Source organism: Mixophyes fleayi, chromosome 3 (genome assembly GCF_038048845.1).
Source record: "Mixophyes fleayi isolate aMixFle1 chromosome 3, aMixFle1.hap1, whole genome shotgun sequence".
NCBI classification, from domain to species: Eukaryota; Metazoa; Chordata; class Amphibia; order Anura; family Limnodynastidae; genus Mixophyes; species Mixophyes fleayi.
Window position 1 is genome coordinate 5,040,732 of NC_134404.1, and position 19,163 is coordinate 5,059,894.

The 19,163-nt window shown below is 36.5% G+C and overlaps 8 non-coding genes across 8 annotated transcripts; all 8 read right to left on the bottom strand.

Moving 5' to 3' along the window:
* Positions 1 to 479: 479 nt before the first annotated feature.
* Positions 480 to 556, bottom strand: TRNAF-AAA (transfer RNA phenylalanine (anticodon AAA)). Its single transcript has one exon. It is a non-coding gene; the product is annotated as a tRNA-Phe (tRNA).
* A 6,148-nt stretch (positions 557 to 6,704) lies between these two features.
* Positions 6,705 to 6,777, bottom strand: TRNAF-GAA (transfer RNA phenylalanine (anticodon GAA)). Its single transcript has one exon. It is a non-coding gene; the product is annotated as a tRNA-Phe (tRNA).
* Positions 6,778 to 8,260: 1,483 nt separating this feature from the next.
* TRNAF-GAA (transfer RNA phenylalanine (anticodon GAA)) lies at positions 8,261 to 8,333 on the bottom strand. Its single transcript has one exon. It is a non-coding gene; the product is annotated as a tRNA-Phe (tRNA).
* Positions 8,334 to 13,586: 5,253 nt separating this feature from the next.
* On the bottom strand, positions 13,587 to 13,658 carry TRNAE-UUC (transfer RNA glutamic acid (anticodon UUC)). The gene has a single exon. It is a non-coding gene; the product is annotated as a tRNA-Glu (tRNA).
* A 1,686-nt stretch (positions 13,659 to 15,344) lies between these two features.
* TRNAE-UUC (transfer RNA glutamic acid (anticodon UUC)) lies at positions 15,345 to 15,416 on the bottom strand. The gene has a single exon. It is a non-coding gene; the product is annotated as a tRNA-Glu (tRNA).
* Positions 15,417 to 16,021: 605 nt separating this feature from the next.
* Positions 16,022 to 16,111, bottom strand: TRNAY-GUA (transfer RNA tyrosine (anticodon GUA)). The gene is given in 2 exon segments: positions 16,022 to 16,057; positions 16,075 to 16,111. It is a non-coding gene; the product is annotated as a tRNA-Tyr (tRNA).
* Positions 16,112 to 17,102: 991 nt separating this feature from the next.
* On the bottom strand, positions 17,103 to 17,174 carry TRNAE-UUC (transfer RNA glutamic acid (anticodon UUC)). Its single transcript has one exon. It is a non-coding gene; the product is annotated as a tRNA-Glu (tRNA).
* A 605-nt stretch (positions 17,175 to 17,779) lies between these two features.
* Positions 17,780 to 17,869, bottom strand: TRNAY-GUA (transfer RNA tyrosine (anticodon GUA)). Its single transcript is given in 2 exon segments — positions 17,780 to 17,815; positions 17,833 to 17,869. It is a non-coding gene; the product is annotated as a tRNA-Tyr (tRNA).
* Between the last annotated feature and the right edge of the window lie 1,294 nt (positions 17,870 to 19,163).

Below are 19,163 nucleotides of genomic sequence, written 5' to 3' on the forward strand. Positions count from 1 at the left end.
TGTAGTAGAAGAGAGAGAAAGCCCCAGAATATGAAAGCCAACAATCCTTTGGATCTTCAACCTAACTTTCTCCAAACTTAGTCATGCCAGGAAGATTACACAAGGTTATATAACAGTTTTTCCTTTCATCATGATTGCTTTGAATGTAAACATAGCATTTCATAGCAGTTGTTATACTATATGTTCACCCATCAAAAAACCTTTTTTTTATAATAGAAGCATTGATGCAAAATGCTGAGAAATTTTATCATTGAGATAATTACAATTGCATAAAGAGTCAAGCCCGGACTACTGAAATCATGGACACTTTTTATCCTGTATTTCTGGACAGTGTTATTAAATGAAATGTTCTGATTATTTGAAAGATGGGGCTGAATATTCTTCTTTGCTAAGAAAAATTGGTGAATGACATTATGGAATTTCATCTTGAAATTACTTCCAGTTTAAGCTTTTCACTTAAAAAAACACCTGTTCAAACATGCCAAAACCCAGGATTGAACTAGGGACCTTTATATCTTTAGTCTAATGCTCTCCCAGCTGAGCTATTTCATCCAGCTTGGAAAATGAATGTATTCACAATTTCGGATTACTATAATGATTTCAAATGAATAAGCTTTAATTAGCTACAGGTACTTTCACATTCTAAATTTCATTGGAATTTAAGGTGAGTCCATGAAAATCATGAACACCTTAGTATCTGCTGCTGCATTGCAGGTAAGTATTGTTAATTTTAGTTTTATTGTTCAGTGGAAGGCTAGGGCTCATTAATCTTCTCTCCTATAGTAGAAGAGAGAGAAAGCCCCAGAAATTGAAAGCCAACAATCCTTTGGATCTTCAACCTAACTTTCTCCAAACTGAGTCATGCCAGGAAGATTACACAAGGTTATATAACAGTTTTTCTTTTCATCATGATTGCTTCGAATGTAAACATAGCATTTCATAGCAGTTTTTATACTGTATGTTCACCCATCACAAAACCTTTATTTTATAATAGAAGCATTGATGCAAAATGCTGAGAAATTTTATCATTGAGATAATTACAATTGCATAAAGAGTCAAGCCCGGACTACTGAAATCATGGACACTTTTTATCCTGTATTTCTGGACAGTGTTATTAAATGAAATGTTCTGATTATTTGAAAGATGGGGCTGAATATTCTTCTTTGCTAAGAAAAATTGGTGGATGACATTATGGAATTTCATCTTGAAATTACTTCCAGTTCGAGCTTTTCACTTCAAAAAACACCTGTTCAAACATGCCGAAACCTGGGATCAAACCAGTGACCTTTAGATCTTCAGTCTAACATTCTCCCAGCTGAGCTATTTCAGCCAGCTTGGAAGATGAATGTATTCACAATTTCGGATTACTATAATGATTTCAAATGAATAAGCTTTAATTAGCTACAGGTACTTTCTCATTCTAAATTTCATTGGAATTTAAGGTGAGTCCATGAAAATCATGAACACCTTAGTATCTGCTGCTGCATTGCAGGTAAGTATTGTTAATTTTAGTTTTATTGTTCAGTGGAAGGCTAGGGCTCATTAATCTTCTCTCCTGTAGTAGAAGAGAGAGAAAGCCCCAGAAATTGAAAGCCAACAATCCTTTGGATCTTCAACCTAACTTTCTCCAAACTGAGTCATGCCAGGAAGATTACACAAGGTTATATAACAGTTTTTCCTTTCATCATGATTGCTTCGAATGTAAACATAGCATTTCATAGCAGTTTTTATACTGTATGTTCACCCATCACAAAACCTTTATTTTATAATAGAAGCATTGATGCAAAATGCTGAGAAATTTTATCATTGAGATAATTACAATTGCATAAAGAGTCAAGCCCGGACTACTGAAATCATGGACACTTTTTATCCTGTATTTCTGGACAGTGTTATTAAATGAAATGTTCTGATTATTTGAAAGATGGGGCTGAATATTCTTCTTTGCTAAGAAAAATTGGTGGATGACATTATGGAATTTCATCTTGAAATTACTTCCAGTTCGAGCTTTTCACTTCAAAAAACACCTGTTCAAACATGCCGAAACCCGGGATCAAACCAGTGACCTTTAGATCTTCAGTCTAACACTCTCCCAGCTGAGCTATTTCAGCCAGCTTGGAAGATGAATGTATTCACAATTTCGGATTACTATAATGATTTCAAATGAATAAGCTTTAATTAGCTACAGGTACTTTCTCATTCTAAATTTCATTGGAATTTAAGGTGAGTCCATGAAAATCATGAACACCTTAGTATCTGCTGCTGCATTGCAGGTAAGTATTGTTAATTTTAGTTTTATTGTTCAGTGGAAGGCTAGGGCTCATTAATCTTCTCTCCTGTAGTAGAAGAGAGAGAAAGCCCCAGAAATTGAAAGCCAACAATCCTTTGGATCTTCAACCTAACTTTCTCCAAACTGAGTCATGCCAGGAAGATTACACAAGGTTATATAACAGTTTTTCTTTTCATCATGATTGCTTCGAATGTAAACATAGCATTTCATAGCAGTTTTTATACTGTATGTTCACCCATCACAAAACCTTTATTTTATAATAGAAGCATTGATGCAAAATGCTGAGAAATTTTATCATTGAGATAATTACAATTGCATAAAGAGTCAAGCCCGGACTACTGAAATCATGGACACTTTTTATCCTGTATTTCTGGACAGTGTTATTAAATGAAATGTTCTGATTATTTGAAAGATGGGGCTGAATATTCTTCTTTGCTAAGAAAAATTGGTGGATGACATTATGGAATTTCATCTTGAAATTACTTCCAGTTCGAGCTTTTCACTTCAAAAAACACCTGTTCAAACATGCCGAAACCCGGGATCAAACCAGTGACCTTTAGATCTTCAGTCTAACACTCTCCCAGCTGAGCTATTTCAGCCAGCTTGGAAGATGAATGTATTCACAATTTCGGATTACTATAATGATTTCAAATGAATAAGCTTTAATTAGCTACAGGTACTTTCTCATTCTAAATTTCATTGGAATTTAAGGTGAGTCCATGAAAATCATGAACACCTTAGTATCTGCTGCTGCATTGCAGGTAAGTATTGTTAATTTTAGTTTTATTGTTCAGTGGAAGGCTAGGGCTCATTAATCTTCTCTCCTGTAGTAGAAGAGAGAGAAAGCCCCAGAAATTGAAAGCCAACAATCCTTTGGATCTTCAACCTAACTTTCTCCAAACTGAGTCATGCCAGGAAGATTACACAAGGTTATATAACAGTTTTTCCTTTCATCATGATTGCTTCGAATGTAAACATAGCATTTCATAGCAGTTTTTATACTGTATGTTCACCCATCAGAAAACCTTTATTTTATAATAGAAGCATTGATGCAAAATGCTGAGAAATTTTATCATTGAGATAATTACAATTGCATAAAGAGTCAAGCCCGGACTACTGAAATCATGGACACTTTTTATCCTGTATTTCTGGACAGTGTTATGAAATGAAATGTTCTGATTATTTGAAAGATAGGGCTGAATATTCTTCTTTGCTATGAAAAATTGGTGGATGACATTATGGAATTTCATCTTGAAATTACTTCCAGTTCGAGCTTTTCACTTCAAAAAACACCTGTTCAAACATGCCGAAACCCGGGCTCAAACCAGGGACCTCTAGATCTTCAGTCTAACGCTCTCCCAGCTGAGTTATTTCGGCCAGCTTGGAAAATGAATGTATTCACAATTTCGGATTACTATAATGATTTCAAATGAATAAGCTTTAATTAGCTAAAGGTACTTTCACATTCTAAATTTCATTGGAATTTAAGTTGAGTCCATGAAAATCATGAACACCTTAGTATCTGCTGCTGCATTGCAGGTAAGTATTGTTAATTTTAGTTTTATTATTCAGTGGAAGGCTAGGGCTCATTAATCTTCTCTCCTGTAGTAGAAGAGAGAGAAAGCCCCAGAAATTGAAAGCCAACAATCCTTTGGATCTTCAACCTAACTTTCTCCTAACTGAGTCATGCCAGGAAGATTACACAAGGTTATATAACAGTTTTTTCTTTCATCATGATTGCTTTGAATGTAAACATAGCATTTCATAGCAGTTGTTATACTATATGTTCACCCATCACAAAACCTTTTTTTTATAATAGAAGCATTGATGCAAAATGCTGAGAAATTTTATCATTGAGATAATTACAATTGCATAAAGAGTCAAGCCCGGACTACTGAAATCATGGACACTTTTTATCCTGTATTTCTGGACAGTGTTATTAAATGAAATGTTCTGATTATTTGAAAGATGGGGCTGAATATTCTTCTTTGCTAAGAAAAATTGGTAAATGACATTATGGAATTTCATCTTGAAATTACTTCCAGTTTAAGCTTTTCACTTAAAAAAACACCTGTTCAAATATGCCAAAACCCAGGATTGAACCAGGGACCTTTATATCTTTAGTCTAATGCTCTCCCAGCTGAGCTATTTCATCCAGCTTGGAAAATGAATGTGTTCACAATTTCGGATTACTATAATGATTTCAAATGAATAAGCTTTAATTAGCTACAGGTACTTTCACATTCTAAATTTCATTGGAATTTAAGGTGAGTCCATGAAAATCATGAACACCTTAGTATCTGCTGCTGCATTGCAGGTAAGTATTGTTAAATTTAGTTTTATTATTCAGTGGAAGGCTAGGGCTCATTAATCCTCTCTCCTGTAGTAGTAGAGAGAGAAAGCCCAAGAAATTGAAAGCCAACAATCCTTTGGATCTTCAACCTAACTTTCTCCAAACTGAGTCATGCCAGGAAGATTACACAAGGTTATATAACAGTTTTTTCTTTCATCATGATTGCTTCGAATGTAAACATAGCATTTCATAGCAGTTTTTATACTATATATTCACCCATCACAAAACCTTTATTTTATAATAGAAGCATTGATGCAAAATGCTGAGAAATTTTATCATTGAGATAATTACAATTGCATAAAGAGTCAAGCCCGGACTACTGAAATCATGGACACTTTTTATCCTGTATTTCTGGACAGTGTTATTAAATGAAATGTTCTGATTATTTGAAAGATGGGGCTGAATATTCTTCTTTGCTAAGAAAAATTGGTGGATGACATTATGGAATTTCATCTTGAAATTACTTCCAGTTCGAGCTTTTCACTTCAAAAAACACCTGTTCAAACATGCCGAAACCCGGGATCGAACCAGGGATCTTTAGATCTTCAGTCTAACGCTCTCCCAGCTGAGCTATTTCAGCCAGCTTGGAAGATGAATGTATCCACAATTTCGGATTACTATAATGATTTCAAATGAATAAGCTTTAATTAGCTACAGGTACTTTCTTATTCTAAATTTCATTGGAATTTAAGGTGAGTCCATGAAAATCATGAACACCTTAGTATCTGCTGCTGCATTGCAGGTAAGTATTGTTAATTTTAGTTTTATTGTTCAGTGGAAGGCTAGGGCTCATTAATCTTCTCTCCTGTAGTAGAAGAGAGAGAAAGCCCCAGAAATTGAAAGCCAGCAATCCTTTGGATCTTCAACCTAACTTTCTCCAAACTGAGTCATGCCAGGAAGATTACACAAGGTTATATAACAGTTTTTCCTTTTTATCATGATTGCTTCGAATGTAAACATAGCATTTCATAGCAGTTTTTATACTATATATTCACCCATCACAAAACCTTTATTTTATAATAGAAGCATTGATGCAAAATGCTGAGAAATTTTATCATTGAGATAATTACAATTGCATAAAGAGTCAAGCCCGGACTACTGAAATCATGGACACTTTTTATCCTGTATTTCTGGACAGTGTTATTAAATGAAATGTTCTGATTATTTGAAAGATGGGGCTGAATATTCTTCTTTGCTAAGAAAAATTGGTGGATGACATTATGGAATTTCATCTTGAAATTACTTCCAGTTCGAGCTTTTCACTTCAAGAAACACCTGTTCAAACATGCCGAAACCCGGGATCGAACCAGTGACCTTTAGATCTTCAGTCTAACGCTCTCCCAGCTGAGCTATTTCAGCCAGCTTGGAAGATGAATGTATTCACAATTTCGGATTACTGTAATGATTTCAAATGAATAAGCTTTAATTAGCTACAGGTACTTTCTCATTCTAAATTTCATTGGAATTTAAGGTGAGTCCATGAAAATCATGAACACCTTAGTATCTGCTGCTGCATTGCAGGTAAGTATTGTTAATTTTAGTTTTATTGTTCAGTGGAAGGCTAGGGCTCATTAATCTTCTCTCCTGTAGTAGAAGAGAGAGAAAGCCCCAGAAATTGAAAGCCAACAATCCTTTGTATCTTCAACCTAACTTTCTCCAAACTGAGTCATGCCAGGAAGATTACACAAGGTTATATAACAGTTTTTCCTTTCATCATGATTGCTTCGAATGTAAACATAGCATTTCATAGCAGTTTTTATACTGTATGTTCACCCATCACAAAACCTTTATTTTATAATAGAAGCATTGATGCAAAATGCTGAGAAATTTTATCATTGAGATAATTACAATTGCATAAAGAGTCAAGCCCGGACTACTGAAATCATGGACACTTTTTATCCTGTATTTCTGGACAGTGTTCTTAAATGAAATGTTATGATTATTTGAAAGATGGGGCTGAATATTCTTCTTTGCTAAGAAAAATTGGTGGATGACATTATGGAATTTCATTTTGAAATTACTTCCAGTTCGAGCTTTTCACTTCAAAAAACACCAGTTCAAACATGCCGAAACCCGGGATCGAACCAGGGACTTTTAGATCTTCAGTCTAACGCTCTTCCAGCTGAGCTATTTCGGCCAGCTTGGAAGATGAATGTATTCACAATTTCGGATTACTATAATGATTTCAAATGAATAAGCTTTAATTAGCTACAGGTACTTTCTCATTCTAAATTTCATTGGAATTTAAGGTGAGTCCATGAAAATCATGAACACCTTAGTATCTGCTGCTGCATTGCAGGTAAGTATTGTTAATTTTAGTTTTATTGTTCAGTGGAAGGCAAGGGCTCATTAATCTTTTCTCCTGTAGTAGAAGAGAGAGAAAGCCCCAGAAATTTAAAGCCAACAATCCATTGGATCTTCAACCTAACTTTCTCCAAACTGAGTCATGCCAGGAAGATTACACAAGGTTATATAACAGTTTTTCCTTTCATCATGATTGCTTCGAATGTAAACATAGCATTTCATAGCAGTTTTTATACTGTATGTTCACCCATCACAAAACCTTTATTTTATAATAGAAGCATTGATGCAAAATGCTGTGAAATTTTATCATTGATATAATTACAATTGCATAAAGAGTCAAGCCCTGACTACTGAAATCATGGACACTTTTTATCCTGTATTTCTGGACAGTGTTATTAAATGAAATGTTCTGATTATTTGAAAAATGGGGCTGAATATTCTTCTTTGCTAAGAAAAATTGGTGGATGACATTTTGGAATTTCATCTTGAAGTTACTTCCAGTTTGAGCTTTTCACTTAAAAAAACACCTGTTCAAACATGCCGAAACCCAGGATCGAACCAGGGACCTTTAGATCTTCAGTCTAACGCTCTCCCATCTGAGCTATTTCGGCCAGCTTGGAAGATGAATGTATTCACAATTTCGGATTACTATAATGATTTCAAATGAATAAGCTTTAATTAGCTACAGGTACTTTCTCATTCTAAATTTCATTGGAATTTAAGGTGAGTCCATGAAAATCATGAACACCTTAGTATCTGCTGCTGCATTGCAGGTAAGTATTGTTAATTTTAGTTTTATTGTTCAGTGGAAGGCAAGGGCTCATTAATCTTTTCTCCTGTAGTAGAAGAGAGAGAAAGCCCCAGAAATTTAAAGCCAACAATCCTTTGGATCTTCAACCTAACTTTCTCCAAACTGAGTCATGCCAGGAAGATTACACAAGGTTATATAACAGTTTTTCCTTTCATCATGATTGCTTCGAATGTAAACATAGCATTTCATAGCAGTTTTTATACTGTATGTTCACCCATCACAAAACCTTTATTTTATAATAGAAGCATTGATGCAAAATGCTGAGAAATTTTATCATTGAGATAATTACAATTGCATAAAGAGTCAAGCCCGGACTACTGAAATCATGGACACTTTTTATCCTGTATTTCTGGACAGTGTTCTTAAATGAAATGTTATGATTATTTGAAAGATGGGGCTGAATATTCTTCTTTGCTAAGAAAAATTGGTGGATGACATTATGGAATTTCATTTTGAAATTACTTCCAGTTCGAGCTTTTTACTTCAAAAAACACCAGTTCAAACATGCCGAAACCCGGGATCGAACCAGGGACTTTTAGATCTTCAGTCTAACGCTCTTCCAGCTGAGCTATTTCGGCCAGCTTGGAAGATGAATGTATTCACAATTTCGGATTACTATAATGATTTCAAATGAATAAGCTTTAATTAGCTACAGGTACTTTCTCATTCTAAATTTCATTGGAATTTAAGGTGAGTCCATGAAAATCATGAACACCTTAGTATCTGCTGCTGCATTGCAGGTAAGTATTGTTAATTTTAGTTTTATTGTTCAGTGGAAAGCAAGGGCTCATTAATCTTTTCTCCTGTAGTAGAAGAGAGAGAAAGCCCCAGAAATTTAAAGCCAACAATCCATTGGATCTTCAACCTAACTTTCTCCAAACTGAGTCATGCCAGGAAGATTACACAAGGTTATATAACAGTTTTTCCTTTCATCATGATTGCTTCGAATGTAAACATAGCATTTCATAGCAGTTTTTATACTGTATGTTCACCCATCACAAAACCTTTATTTTATAATAGAAGCATTGATGCAAAATGCTGTGAAATTTTATCATTGATATAATTACAATTGCATAAAGAGTCAAGCCCTGACTACTGAAATCATGGACACTTTTTATCCTGTATTTCTGGACAGTGTTATTAAATGAAATGTTCTGATTATTTGAAAAATGGGGCTGAATATTCTTCTTTGCTAAGAAAAATTGGTGGATGACATTTTGGAATTTCATCTTGAAGTTACTTCCAGTTTGAGCTTTTCACTTAAAAAAACACCTGTTCAAACATGCCGAAACCCAGGATCGAACCAGGGACCTTTAGATCTTCAGTCTAACGCTCTCCCATCTGAGCTATTTTGGCCAGCTTGGAAGATGAATGTATTCTCAATTTCGGATTACTATAATGATTTCAAATGAAAAAGCTTTAATTAGCTAGAGGTACTTTCACATTCTAAATTTCATTGGAATTTAAGGTGAGTCCATGAAAATCATGAACACCTTAGTATCTGCTGCTGCATTGCAGGTAAGTATTGTTAATTTTAGTTTTATTGTTCAGTGGAAGGCTAGGGCTCATTAATCTTCTCTCCTGTAGTAGAAGAGAGAGAAAGCCCCAGAAATTAAAAGCCAACAATCCTTTGGATCTTCAACCTAACGTTCTCCAAACTGAGTCATGACAGGAAGATTACACAAGGTTATATAACAGTTTTTCCTTTCATCATGATTGCTTTGAATGTAAACATAGCATTTCATAGCAGTTTTATACTGTATGTTCACCCATCACAAAACCTTTATTTTATAATAGAAGCATTGATGCAAAATGCTGAGAAATGTTATCATTGAGATAATTACAATTGCATAAAGAGTCAAGCCCGGACTACTGAAATCATGGACACTTTTTATCCTGTATTTCTGGACTGTGTTATTAAATGAAATGTTCTGATTATTTGAAAGATGGGGCTGAATATTCTTCTTTGCTAAGAAAAATTGGTGGATGACATTATGGAATTTCATCTTGAAATTACTTCCAGTTTAAGCTTTTCACTTACAAAACCCCTGTTCAAACATGCCGAAACCCGAGATTGAACCAGGGACCTTTAGATCTTCAGTCTAACGCTCTCCCAGCTGAACTATTTCAGCCAGCTTGGAAATTGAATGTATTCACAATTTCGGATTACTATAATGATTTCAAATGAATAAGCTTTAATTAGCTACAGGTACTTTCACATTCTAAATTTCATTGGAATTTAAGGTGAGTCCATGAAAATCATGAACACCTTAGTATCTGCTGCTGCATTGCAGGTAAGTATTCTTAATTTTAGTTTTATTATTCAGTGGAAGGCTAGGGCTCATTAATCTTCTCTCCTGTAGTAGAAGAGAGAGAAAGCCCCAGAAATTGAAAGCCAACAATCCTTTGGATCTTCAACCTAACTTTCTACAAACTGAGTCATGCCAGGAAGATTACACAAGGTTATATAACAGTTTTTTCTTTCATCATGATTGCTTCGAATGTAAACATAGCATTTCATAGCAGTTTTTCTACTGTATGTTCACCCATCACTAAACCTTTATTTTATAATAGAAGCATTGATGCAAAATGCTGAGAAATGTTATCATTAAGATAATTACAATTGCATAAAGAGTCAAGCCCGGACTACTGAAATCATGGACACTTTTTATCGTGTATTTCTGGACAGTGTTATTAAATGAAATGTTCTGATTATTTGAAAGATGGGGCTGAATATTCTTCTTTGCTAAGAAAAATTGGTGGATGACATTATGGAATTTCATCTTGAAATTACTTCCAGTTTGAGCTTTTCACTTCAAAAAACACCTGTTCATACATGCCAAAACCCAGGATCGAACCAGGGACCTTTAGATCTTCAGTCTAACGCTCTCCCAGCTGAGCTATTTCGGCCAGCTTGGAAAATGAATGTATTCACAATTTCGGATTACTATAATGATTTCAAATGAATAAGCTTTAATTAGCTACAGGTACTTTCACATTCTAAATTTCATTGGAATTTAAGGTGAGTCCATGAAAATCATGAACACCTTAGTATCTGCTGCTGCATTGCAGGTAAGTATTGTTAATTTTAGTTTTATTATTCAGTGGAAGGCTAGGGCTCATTAATCTTCTCTCCTGTAGTAGAAGAGAGAGAAAGCCCCAGAAATTGAAAGCCAACAATCCTTTAAATCTTCAACCTAACTTTCTCCAAACTGAGTCATGCCAGGAAGATTACACAAGGTTATATAACAGTTTTTCCTTTCATCATGATTGCTTCGAATGTAAACATAGCATTTCATAGCAGTTTTTATACTGTATGTTCACCCATCACAAAACCTTTATTTTATAATAGAAGCATTGATGCAAAATGCTGAGAAATGTTATCATTGAGATAATTACAATTGCATAAAGAGTCAACCCCTGACTACTGAAATCATGGACACTTTTTATCCTGTATTTCTGGACAGTGTTAATAAATGAAATGTTCTGATTATTTGAAAAATGGGGCTGAATATTCTTCTTTGCTAAGAAAAATTGGTGGATGACATTATGGAATTTCATCTTGAAGTTACTTCCAGTTTGAGCTTTTCACTTAAAAAAACAAATGTTCAAACATGCCGAAACCCGGGATCGAACCAGGGACTTTTAGATCTTCAGTCTAACGTTCTCCCAGCTGAGCTATTTCAGCCAGCTTGGAAGAAGAATGTTTTCACAATTTCGGATTACTATAATGATTTCAAATGAATAAGCTTTAATTAGCTACAGGTACTTTCTCATTCTAAATTTCATTGGAATTTAAGGTGAGTCCATGAAAATCATGAACACCTTAGTATCTGCTGCTGCATTGCAGGTAAGTATTGTTAATTTTAGTTTTATTGTTCAGTGGAAGGCTAGGGCTCATTAATCTTCTCTCCTGTAGTAGAAGAGAGAGAAAGCCCCAGAAATTGAAAGCCAACAATCCTTTGGATCTTCAACCTAACTTTCTCCAAACTGAGTCATAAAAGTAAGTAAATGTATCTTAACTCTCTGTGTATTTCATATTTAACCAGATGGTGACATGGAGTGGGTTTGGCATGGCCTAAGATGACACTAATTTCATCATCACGCTCCAGACCACTCAGTGATTAGTGAGGTGGGCAATGTTTGATGATGTGATTTGCATCATCACGGCACGTCCCTGACCACTTGCAGATTTGTAAATGCCAATCCAGCAGGATAGGTAACAATGCAATAAATCCATGTGTGATGTCTGGAGGCCACTTTCCAAGAAGTGGAAAAGGTTCTCATTTCCATTTTAATGAGTTGCAAAGAGCTATGGAAAGTATCCCCAGTAACAGAACTCGTGTCTCTATCACCTGCCTCTGCACTGTACTTCAACAGAGCACAGAAACCATAATTGCCCTACTAGAGGCTCAGCAGCAAGCAGGATGATTAACAGGCAGCAGAAATGAAACCAAGTTACATTTTCTCTGACTTTTAAAGATAAACAGCATGAGTCATGCATATTTCTGGGTAAATAATATGTCAGAAATTGCCCTCTAAAATTATATGAAAGACTTTCCTTCGAGCTGGAGTTGAACGAGCGACCTAAGGATTTCTGTACCAATTTCCTCTACAGTCATCTGCTCTACCAGCTGAGCTATCGAAGGATTGTGCTTTAGAGGACTTCTGATGTCATGTGCACTACATCTGACTGAGTGAAAACACAAACAGAATTGAATTATCCTTAAAATAATATGAAAAACTTTCCTTCAAGCCAGAGTTGAACGAGCGACCAAAGGATTTCTGTACCAATTTCCTCTACAGCCCTCCGCTCTACCAGCTGAGCTATCGAAGGATTGTGCTTTAGAGGACTTCTGATGTCATGTGCACTACATCTGACTGAGTGAAAACACAAACAGAATTGAATTATCCTTAAAACAGAAAAATTGCTTGTCTAGATAAAGAGATCCACATTTTTATTTCTGGTCTACTTGCTCATCAAAAGTTGTAAAAATTGTTATGTTTAATAATTGGTAATACATCATTAAAAGTTTGGTTTTTTTGCTCATTTTGAATTAATTAGCTTCAGAAATAGTTGGGAAAACAGCTTCCTTAGATTTTCCAACTGCAGACGCCTTTACGTCAAGATTAAAAATGCTGGAAAATTTTCAACCTCTTCTGCGTTCTCCAATTTAGCTTGACTTTTTTAATTGATGAAAATTCCAAAAATTGTGGTGACAAATTGTCAAACTTTTGCCCAGTGAGACAAAAATGGATTTCTAGTCAATGGTCCACGCTGCCACCACTATTTCTCACAGTAATCTCTGTTTTTACAATATATCTTCTATGGGTTCAGATCCATGGGATTTCAGAAGTAATATTGTATTTCAGTTCCCATCCATGGTCTCTTATACCTGTCCTTTGTATGCTGATTAAGGAAAGCGGAGAAATTCTGGGCACAGAAGCAGACATTATTGGTTTCTAAGCATTTGCGTAGTCTAGTTTCATTCAGAACATCCCTACTGCACCATTAAAAAGTTGTGAACTCTCCCTGGAAACCCATTGATCCACAAGTTCAAGAGTTCTTTTTTTTCACATGAAGGATGTGTTACATATAAAATAGGGTTGTCCCACTCGAAATTTGGAAGATGGATGTTGAAATATGGGGTCAGACCAGTTCTGCCCTAATTTTGGATACAGAAATGTTGGGAGGTATATAAATCCTGTGGATTTGACCACATCCCATTTCCATAACCAAAGCACAGTTTCTCCTGGATTTTGTTGCTGAGATAAACAGAGCAGGCATTAAACAAATGGTACTGTTGCTGCCATTCAAAAAAAGCTTCAACTTCCCATACCGGGAGTCGAACCCAGGCCGCCTGGGTGAAAACCAGGAATCCTAACCGCTAGACCATATGGGACTTTTCTGTTGAGTGTTTCAGCATAGCAGCAGAACAAATATATCATGCTTTGCTGTAATGTATCTTAACTCTCTGTGTATTTCATATTTAACCAGGTGGTGACATGGAGTGGGTTTGGCATGGCCTATGATGACACTAATTTCATCATCACGCTCCAGACCACTCAGTGATCAGTGAGGTGGGCAATGTTTGATGATGTGATTTGCATCATCACGGCACGTCCCTGACCACTTGCAGATTTGTAAATGCCAATCCAGCAGGATAGGTAACAATGCAATAAATCCATGTGTGATGTCTGGAGGCCACTTTCCAAGAAGTGGAAAAGGTTCTCATTTCCATTTTAATGAGTTGCAAAGAGCTATGGAAAGTATCCCCAGTAACAGAACTCGTGTCTCTATCACCTGCCTCTGCACTGTACTTCAACAGAGCACAGAAACCATAATTGCCCTACTAGAGGCTCAGCAGCATGCAGGATGATTAACAGGCAGCAGAAATGAAAACAAGTTACAGTTTCTCTGACTATTAAAGATAAACAGCATGAGTCATGCATATTTCTGGGTCTTTAATATGTCAGAAATTGCCCTCTAAAATGATATGAAAAACTTTCCTTTGAGCCGGAGTTGAACCAGCGACCTAAGGATTTTTGTATCAATTTCCTCTACAGTCCTCCGCTCTACCAGCTGAGCTATCGAAGCATTGTGCTTTAGAGGACTTCTGATGTCATGTGCACTACATCTGACTGAGTGAAAACACAAACAGAATTTAATTATCCTTAAAACAGAAAAATTGCTTGTCTAGATAAAGAGATCCACATTTTTATTTCTGGTCTACTTGCTCATCAAAAGTTGTAAAAATTGTCATGTTTAATAATTGGTAATACATCATTAAAAGTTTGATTTTTACTTGTTCATTTTGAATTAATTAGCTCCAGAAATAGTTGGGAAAACAGCTTCCTTAGATTTTCCAACTGCAGACGCCTTTACGTCAAGATTAAAAATGCTGGAAAATTTTCAACCTCTTCTGCGTTCTCCAATTTAGCTTGACTTTTATAATTGATGAAAATTCCAGAAATTGTGGTGACAAATTGTCAAACTTTTGCCCAGTGAGACAAAAATGGATTTCTAGTCAATGGTCCACGCTGCCACCACTATTTCTCACAGTACTCTCTGTTTTTACAATGCATCTTCTATGGGTTCAGATCCATGGGATTTCAGAAGTAATATTGTATTTCAGTTCCCATCCATGGTCTCTTAAACCTGTCCTTTGTATGCTGATTAAGGAAAGCGGAGAAATTCTGGGCACAGAAGCAGACACTATTGGTTTGTAAGCATTTGCGTAGTCTAGTTTCATTCAGAACATCCCTACTGCACCATTAAAAAGTTGTGAACTCTCCCTGGAAACCCATTGATCCACAAGTTCAAGAGTTCTTTTTTTTCACATGAAGGATGTGTTACATATAAAATAGGGTTGTCCCACTCGAAATTTGGAAGATGGATGTTGAAATATGGGGTCAGACCAGTTCTGTCCTAATTTTGGATACAGAAATGTTGGGAGGTATATAAATCCTGTGGATTTGACCACATCCCATTTCCATAACCAAAGCACAGTTTTTCCTGGATTTTGTTGCTGAGATCAACAGAGCATTAAACAAGTGGTACTGTTGCTGCCATTCAAAAAAGCTTCAACTTCCCATACCGGGAGTCGAACCCAGGCCGCCTGGGTGAAAACCAGGAATCCTAACCGCTAGACCATATGGGACTTTTTCGTTGAGTGTTTCAGCATAGCAGCAGAACAAATATATCATGCTTTGCTGTAATGTATCTTAACTCTCTGTGTATTTCATATTTAACCAGGTGGTTACATGAAGTGGGTTTGGCATGGCCTAAGATGACACTAATTTCATCATCACGCTCCAGACCACTCAGTGATTAGTGAGGTGGGCAATGTTTGATGATGTGATTTGCATCATCACGGCACGTCCCTGACCACTTGCAGATTTGTAAATGCCAATCCAGCAGGATAGGTAACAATGCAATAAATCCATATGTGATGTCTGGAGGCCACTTTCCAAGAAGTGGAAAAGGTTCTCATTTCCATTTTAATGAGTTGCAAAGAGCTATGGAATGTATGCCCAGTAACAGAACTCGTGTCTCTATCACCTGCCTCTACACTGTACTTCAACAGAGCACAGAAACCATAATTGCTCTACTAGAGGCTCAGCAGCATGCAGGATGATTAACAGGCAGCAGAAATGAAAACAAGTTACAGTTTCTCTGACTATTAAAGATAAACAGCATGAGCCATGCATATTTCTGGGTATTTAATATGTCAGAAATTGCCCTCTAAAATGATATGAAAAACTTTCCTTCGAGCTGGAGTTGAACCAGCGACCTAAGGATTTCTGTACCAATTTCCTCTACAGTCCTCCGCTCTACCAGCTGAGCTATCGAAGGATTGTGCTTTAGAGGACTTCTGATGTCATGTGCACTACATCTGACTGAGTGAAAACACAAACAAAATTGAATTATCCATAAAACAGAAAAATTGCTTGTCTAGATAAAGAGATCCACATTTTTATTTCTGGTCTACTTGCTCATCAAAAGTTGTAAAAATTGTTATATTTAATAATTGGTAATACATCATTAAAAGTTTGATTTTTATTTGTTCATTTTGAATTAATTAGCTTCAGAAATAGTTGGGAAAACAGCTTCCTTAGATTTTCCAACTGCAGACGCCTTTACGTCAAGATTAAAAATGCTGGAAAATTTTCAACCTCTTCTGCGTTCTCCAATTTAGCTTGACTTTTTTAATTGATGAAAATTCCAGAAATTGTGGTGACAAATTGTCAAACTTTTGCCCAGTGAGACAAAAATGGATTTCTAGTCAATGGTCCACGCTGCCACCACTATTTCTCACAGTACACTCTGTTTTTACAATGCATCTTCTATGGGTTCAGATCCATGGGATTTCAGAAGTAATATTGTATTTCAGTTCCCATCCGTGGTGTCTTAAACCTGTCTTTTGTATGCTGATTAAGGAAAGCGGAGAAATTCTGGGCACAGAAGCAGACATTATTGGTTTATAAGCATTTGCGTAGTCTAGTTTCATTCAGAACATCCCTACTGCACCATTAAAAAGTTGTGAACTCTCCCTGGAAACCCATTGATCCACAAGTTCAAGAGTTCTTTTTTTTCACATGAAGGATGTGTTACATATAAAATAGGGTTGTCCCACTTGAAATTTGGAAGATGGATGTTGAAATATGGGGTCAGACCAGTTCTATCCTAATTTTGGATACAGAAATGTTGGGAGGTATATAAATCCTGTGGATTTGACCACATCCCATTTCCATAACCAAAGCACAGTTTTTCCTGGATTTTGTTGCTGAGATCAACAGAGCATTAAACAAGTGGTACTGTTGCTGCCATTCAAAAAAGCTTCAACTTCCCATACCGGGAGTCGAACCCGGGCCGCCTGGGTGAAAACCAGGAATCCTAACCGCTAGACCATATGGGACTTTTTCGTTGAGTGTTTCAGCATAGCAGCAGAACAAATATATCATGCTTTGCTGTAATGTATCTTAACTCTCTGTGTATTTCATATTTAACCAGGTGGTGACATGGAGTGGGTTTGGCATGGCCTAAGATGACACTAATTTCATCATCACGCTCCAGACCACTCAGTGATTAGTGAGGTGGGCAATGTTTGATGATGTGATTTGCATCATCACGGCACGTCCCTGACCACTTGCAGATTTGTAAATGCCAATCCAGCAGGATAGGTAACAATGCAATAAATCCATGTGTGATGTCTGGAGGCCACTTTCCAAGAAGTGGAAAAGGTTCTCATTTCCATTTTAATGAGTTGCAAAGAGCTATGGAAAGTATCCCCAGTAACAGAACTCGTGTCTCTATCACCTGCCTCTGCACTGTACTTCAACAGAGCACAGAAACCATAATTGCCCTACTAGAGGCTCAGCAGCATGCAGGATGATTAACAGGCAGCAGAGATGAAAACAAGTTACAGTTTCTCTGACTAGTAAAGATAAACAGCATGAGCCATGCATATTTCTGGGTATTTAATATGTCAGAAATTGCCCTCTAAAATGATATGAAAAACTTTCCTTCGAGCCGGAGTTGAACCAGCAACCTAAGGATTTCTGTACCAATTTCCTCTACAGTCCTCCGCTCTACCAGCTGAGCTATCGAAGGATTGTGCTTTAGAGGATTTCTGATGTCATGTGCACTACATCTGACTGAGTGAAAGCAAAAACAGAATTGAAATATCCATAAAACAGAAAAATTGCTTGTCTAGATAAAGAGATCCACATTTTTATTTCAGGTCTACTTGCTCATCAAAAGTTGTAAAAATTGTCATATTTAATAATTGGTAATACATCATTAAAAGTTTGATTTTTATTTGTTCATTTTGAATTAATTAGCTTCAGAAATAGTTGGGAAAACAGCTTCCTTAGATTTTCCAACTGCAGACGCCTTTACGTCAAGATTAAAAATGCTGGAAAATTTTCAACCTCTTCTGCGTTCTCCAATTTAGCTTGACTTTTTTAATTGATGAAAATTCCAGAAATTGTGGTGACAAATTGTCAAACTTTTGCCCAGTGAGACAAAAATGGATTTCTAGTCAATGGTCCATGCTGCCACCACTATTTCTCACAGTACTCTCTGTTTTTACAATGCATCTTCTATGGGTTCAGATCCATGGGATTTCAGAAGTAATATTGTATTTCAGTTCCCATCCATGGTCTCAAACCTGTCCTTTGTATGCTGATTAAGGAAAGCGGAGAAATTCTGGGCACAGAAGCAGACATTATTGGTTTGTAAGCATTTGCGTAGTCTAGTTTCATTCAGAACATCCCTACTGCACCATTAAAAAGTTGTGAACACTCCCTGGAAACCCGTTGATCCACAAGTTCAAGAGTTCTTTTTTTTCACATGAAGGATGTGTTACATATAAAATAGGGTTGTCCCACTCGAAATTTGGAAGATGGATGTTGAAATATGGGGTCAGACCAGTTCTGTCCTAATTTTGGATACAGAAATGTTGGGAGGTATATAAATACTGTGGATTTCACCACATCCCATTTCCATAACCAAAGCACAGTTTCTCCTGGATTTTGTTGCTGAGATCAACAGAGCATTAAACAAGTGGTACTGTTGCTGCCATTCAAAAAAGCTTCAACTTCCCATACCAGAAGTTGAACCCGGGCCGCCTGGGTGAAAACCAGGAATCCTAACTGCTAGACCATATGGGACTTTTCCGTTGAGTGTTTCAGCATAGCAGCAGAACAAATATATCATGCTTTGCTGTAATGTATCTTAACTCTCTGTGTATTTCATATTTAACCAGGTGGTGACATGGAGTGGGTTTGGCATGGCCTAAGATGACACTAATTTCATCATCACGCTCCAGACCACTCAGTGATCAGTGAGGTGGGCAATGTTTGATGATGTGATTTGCATCATCACGGCACGTCCCTGACCACTT